We start from the raw sequence: 6,000 nt of genomic DNA, 5'->3' as shown, positions 1-6,000 counted from the left end.
CATTAGGAAAGTCCCGATAATCCCTGCTCCTTCATTATTGTTTTCTCTTTCCCCTTCAGGTCTGTATTTCAATAACATATCCAACATCCCTTCTTTTAAAAAATTTCTTTAATCATATTTTTTCCTTGCTCTCTTCTGAAGTAATTTCATTAACCAACCAATTGCCTCTCAAACCAAAAAACCAAACTCACTGCCGTCAAGTAGATCCCGACTCATAACGACCCCTCCTTGGGTTTCTGAGGCAGTATTATTACAGAAGTAGATTGCCCAACCTTCCTTCTGAGGAATGAGTGATGGGTTTGAACCACCAGCTTTGTGTTTAGCAGTCAAATGCCTTAGGCACTACACCGCCAGAGAACTGATATGTTTCAACTCCATGGCCTGACAACTACCAACCTGATTGCATCAGCCTAAGTAAGACAATGAGGGATGAGAAAGAAAGAAAGTTCTTGGTCACAAAAAAGTCTCCAGAAAAGAAGGAACAAATGTGCCACCACAAGAAATTGAGCCCATACTTCGTTAGTTCAATTGCAGTTTACTGAGCAACAGAAAAGAAAAAGCAAGAGGCCAGGAGAAGGATATTACAAACTCCAAAATGATTTCACACAGTGAAATCAAAGTGTGGGGGACATTTGGGATAGCTCTTGAGGAAAGGTCTATGCTAAATGTCAGGGCTCCCTCCACAAGGTTGGAAACATACAGAATTTCTGTCAAAACGAATTGTCTTTCCTGCAGCAAGTCATCCAACTGCAAACACCCTCCTGCACTCACCCCAGGAGAATTTCTAGATGTCTAAGGCAGGGAGAATTGGGATTATATGTGTCCAGTCTTCCTTGCCTTCACCAGTAAACACTTTTGTTCAGTATTTTGTTCAGCCTTTAAATGAAAACCTGCCTGAAATACATTCATTCATATCATTCAGAGGATCCTGATAAAGAAGCAGCATAAGGCTTTAGACTCAATATCGAGATCATCAGTCCTAAACACTGAACTAAAACCATGCCAGTGAGAGAATAACCATTACCTCTACTCTTTCTCAGCCAATCCAATCCTATCTGCTTTGCAATATCCAGGACCTCCTCTTGTTTTTCAGTTCAACAACAGCACTCTTTGAAGGTTTCCAGAGCTCTTTAGATTTACTCCTTAAAATATCTAGATCTATAGCAAGCTTGTGGTAATGAGTTCTTGGAAGGAAGGCAGTTTCACTGCTTTGCTGAGTCCTCCAACCTTGTTCCATTGTTCTGTGTTTGCTCTTGCCCTACTCATTCCACTACCAGTTATTTAAAATTGATGGAATCCTGCAGACGTTTTTATTTGTTTGCTTGTTTTCCACTGAAATTCTCTGTGGATACCATCCTCACATGAGGACTAGAGGTGAAAGTGTCAAACCAGAACTGAAGATCAGTGCAAAACCAGCAACACATGAATGAGAATTCAGAGTCAGCTGGAAAATGGATGTTGGAGGTGAGAGATCAGAAGGCTAGCATTTACACAGGGAGAACTCAGCGGTCAGAAATGCATAGGAAAGAAGGACACAGCGAAGAGGTAACCACAGTGAGGAAGTGGGAAGAGAGCTATTACGTTGTGAGTATTTCTATCAAGGTCATGAAATAAAATGTATAAACTGCTGTATGGAAAATGAATTTACTCTGTAAACTTTTACCCAAATCACAATTTAAAAAAAAAAAAAAGGGATGCTGGAGGGACACCTGACACAACTTGTTCAATTCATTGTTTCAACTAATGCTGGAGGCTGCCTCTGGGCCAAGGAGTACTTCATTTGAGCTAGTATGGCTGGATGTCTGTGTTGGCAATCTGATTTTCCTGGTGGAGTAACTTTGAATCAATTTGCTGGTGCAACTGGACTTCGGAGCAAACTAACAGGAGTGGAAAAGTCCCAGGATCACAAAACGTGTCATTCACACTTCAGTCCAGTTACTCTTCTTCTCCTGAAGCCTCTAGTGAGTTGCAAATTTAGTAATTTTGCAGAGTGAAATTCAATCCAGTGGATTTTCTCCAACTACCAGTAATTAAAAGAGTTCTGGTGGTGGAAGCTCTGGTGGTGTAGTGCCTAAGGCATTTGAGTGCTAACCAGAAGGCTAGCGGGTCAAACCCACCAGCCACTCCTTAGAAAGAAGGGTAGGCAATCTACTTCCATCCTGATAACTTCCGTCTATTGCCTCGGACACCAAAGGAGGGGCCGTTATAGATTGGATCCGACTCAGTGGCAGTGAGTTTGGTTTTTGGTTTGGTGGCTTAGTGCCTAAGGCACTTGACTGCTAACCAGAATGTTGGCGGTTCAAACCCACCAGCCACTCCTTGGAAGGAAGGTTGGGCAATCTACTTCCGTAGTGATAACTGCTTCGGACCCCTCACCCACGGAGGGGTCGCTGTGAGTCGGAGACGACTCGACGACACTTAACAACACCACCAGTAATTAAAAGCAATAGGAAACATAAGTAATAGTTTATAAATGATTCCCTAAGCCAAACTTCCGCTATTGGGGGTGTAGCTCAGTGGTAGAGCACGTGCTTCGCATGTACGAAGTCCCGGGTTCAATCCCCGGCACCTCCAGCTGTATTTTCTCAAACCGTTTCATCCCTCCCATTTTTTAAATACATTTTGCAACTTTCTTTTTTCCTACTGTCTCTTGTTTTTACTTCATACATTTTGTACCTTTTTTTGTTTGTTTTTTTATTCTCACAAGACTAGAAATGAGAAAATAAAAAATTCGTGATGGATCTTTCAAAATCTGTTGATGGAATGTTTGCTCATCTTAGAGATTCTCACAAACCTGGCTCCCTTCAGTCTTTCAAATTATGTTTTCAATATTTGCATGGCAAATGGCATGAAACATATCCTTTTGTTGCACACAATTCCTTCTGTTGCTCTGTGAAAATTTTCATGTGTTTCATCAGTTTTATGTGTACTGGGTTGTCTAAAACAGAAGACAGAAAAGCTTTCCATTGGTATCCTAAAGCCTGTCTTGTCTGATCTTCCTCCTTTGTTGCCTCAGAGAATTGGATCCAAGCAGCAGAGGTACTGAGCTTTAGGTTCCAAGTTTTTCTAAGTGGGTAGACACTGGACAAATGTCCAGTGTCTTTGTCACTTGAACATTTACAACATAATTTGGAACCAGTTCTCAAATTCACTGGAAGCTCTTAGACAAGCAAGCATTCCACCAACAGACTGTCAAGGTTCTTTTTCAGTCCATATTAAATCGAAGTTCACAGGAAGTTTACACACCATACATCCACCAACTACCTACTACCTCCTAACCCAAAATACAAAGCTGAAATAAAGTTGCAGAAGCACTACTGAATGTTGTTGCTATGTTGTTATGTGCCGTTGAGTCAGAGCAACCCCTCCTTGGGTTTCCAAGGCAGTATCACTAAGGAAGCAGATTGCCCAAGATTCCTTCCTCAGAGTGGCTGATGGGTTTGAACCACCAGTCTTCTGGTTAGCAGTCACGTGCCTTAGCACTACTGAATACTGGGTTTAAATTCCTTACCTTCTACATTAACTTGTGGGAGCTCTGGTGGTGTAGTGCCTAAGGCATTTGACTCTACCCAGAAGGCTGGTAGTTCAAACACACCAGCCACTCCTTGGAAGGAAGATTGGGCAATCTACTTCCATTGTGATACTGCCTCAGAAATCCAAGGAGCAGTCACCATGAGTCAGATCCAACTTGACAGTAATGAATTTGAATACATTAACTCACTGAACAATATCTTTTCTAAATTCTTTAAATTAATTTATAACAACTAAGGTAAAACTACCTGTCTGTCAGTTTGTCACACTAGTGTGGTGTGTTGCTATGATCTTAGAAGCGATGCTACTGGTATTTCAGATATCATTAGGGTCACCCATTGTTTTCAGTGGAGTTTCCAGACTAAGACAGACTAAGAAAAAAAGGACTAGCAATCTACTCCCCAAAATTAGCCAATGAAAGCCCTATGGATCAGAAGTGAATATTGTCCTACTCACTTGCTTTGGACAAATCATCAGGAGGAATCAGTCACTAGAGGAAGACAACATGGTTAGTGAAGCAGAAGACCAGCAAAGGCAGGGGAGATCCTTGATAACATATGTGGATTGACACAATAGACACAACAATGAACTCAAAATTGGCAGCAATTATAATATGACGATGATACAGCACCAGGAAACATTTCCTTCCATCGCATATAAGGTCACCCTGAGTCTGAGTCAACTCAAAGGCAACTAACAACAAGTTAACACCTCACTGAATTTCCCAGAGAGAGATGGGGCCAGAGATATTTGGGTAGGGAATAAAAGTAATTATATAAGTTGCTTGTATTTCCAAAAAGAAACAATTGTTAAGGAGTTGGTAGAAAATAAAGTCTATCATTGTTCTACACTTTGCTTTCTATGCAAATCATGTGTTGGGGAAATGTACCCAAATCAGTTCCATTCTCCCTCCCCCATACACACAAGGCCTTTGTACCTGACATATTAAAAAATGTTTCAAAACATGAAGTCAGAATTTAAAGGATACTGTCGTATTTCTAACCTTGGGAGAAACTAAAGTATCCTCACTGTAATTCCATCAAGAAACACAGTAGAGTTCCCTTTCTTAAGCAAACTCTTCTTTGGCTTTTTACAGTAATGGGCCAATACAATATTTGTCCTTCTGCAATTGACTTATTTCACTCAGCATGAAGTCCTCCAGGCTCATCCAAGTTGTGAGATGAACTCACTTAGTGGGTTACCAGGGTGGGGAGGGAAGAGGAGGAATTAATTTCAGGCTAGTTGGGAGCCACACCCTGATGTGGGTAAGGGGAGGGATGGTATAGACAGAGTCTGTGACCACCATGATAACTTTAGGAAAAGGGAGGACAGTGAATTGTGCACATAAGATATAAACAACAGAGACCAATACCAACCAGCATATCTACAATACTGCATTACCATTAACACTAAACACCAGGTGACAGATAAACACATAAACATCTGAGAAGATCAGATGGGGGTCACTGAACAGAATTATACTCTAGACCAAGGATAGATTCATCTGAGGCTAATCTTGCACAGATACCAGTGATACAAAATATCCACAGTCCTTACAGAAACAACAGAAGACTGACATAGAATAATCCAGACATCCAGACACTGGGAGAGAGACCTAATGGATCTACTGACTCAATACCATAGTACTGTGGGACACCAGACTCAATGGGCACAACAAAATACGTGAAAATCTTGTTCCTCAACTTATATCGGTGAGTAGCGACTGGGATCTTAAAAGCTTTCAAGCAGCCATCTAAGATGCAGCTAATGGTCTCCTATTATTGGAAGCAAAGAAGAGTGCAAAAAACCAAGGGCATTTGGAAGCAATCAGCCATGAGGACATGATGAACCTCAAGACCAGAAGAACTAGATGGTTCCCAGTTACCAATGCCCACCACTCAGGAAAGGATCAAAACTGGAGATCCTGGATAGAGTAGGAGGAAAAACATGGAATAAAATCCAAAATCAATAATGACCAGAATTACTGGTCAGATGGATTCTAGTGGGACCCTGGGCTACATTTTGGACCTAGAATAAAACTCACTCCCAGGCGCTGGCTCTCAGCCCAATAGTTAAGATGTACATGCAGACCATTCAACCCAGGGTGACACACTCACATGTTCTATGGAGATGCATCCCTTGGAGCAATCGACCACAGGGACACTCGAGGGCAATATTTACAGGAAGAAATGTAGGACACATAGGAGTGCATAACTATGAGGGGCGTGAAGGGGTTACTGGGCAGGGAGGGGAGGAGACTGGGTTAGGGTTGGGGATGGTAAATGGAGAGTGAAACCAAATGTACACAAAATGTTGAATATAAAACAAACTCTGCTCTGTAAACTTGCACCTAAAGCACAATTATAATTAATTAATTAATTAAAGTGCTCAGCTATTAACTGAAAGTTTGGTAGTTCAAGTCCACCCTTCAGTATCTTGGAAGAAAAGGTTGGTTATTAACTTCTGTAA

At 41.4% G+C, this 6,000-nt stretch overlaps 1 non-coding gene across 1 annotated transcript; it reads left to right on the top strand.

The window, feature by feature from the left end:
* Positions 1–2,502: 2,502 nt before the first annotated feature.
* On the top strand, positions 2,503–2,574 carry TRNAA-CGC. The gene has a single exon. It is a non-coding gene; the product is annotated as a tRNA-Ala (tRNA).
* Positions 2,575–6,000: the final 3,426 nt, after the last annotated feature.

Source organism: Orycteropus afer, unplaced genomic scaffold (genome assembly GCF_000298275.1).
Source record: "Orycteropus afer afer isolate SDZICR_OR568_19922 unplaced genomic scaffold, OryAfe1.0 scaffold00627, whole genome shotgun sequence".
Classification (NCBI taxonomy): Eukaryota; Metazoa; Chordata; class Mammalia; order Tubulidentata; family Orycteropodidae; genus Orycteropus; species Orycteropus afer.
The sequence above is the reverse complement of the archived record's forward strand: the minus strand, read 5'-3'. Positions and strand labels throughout refer to the sequence as shown.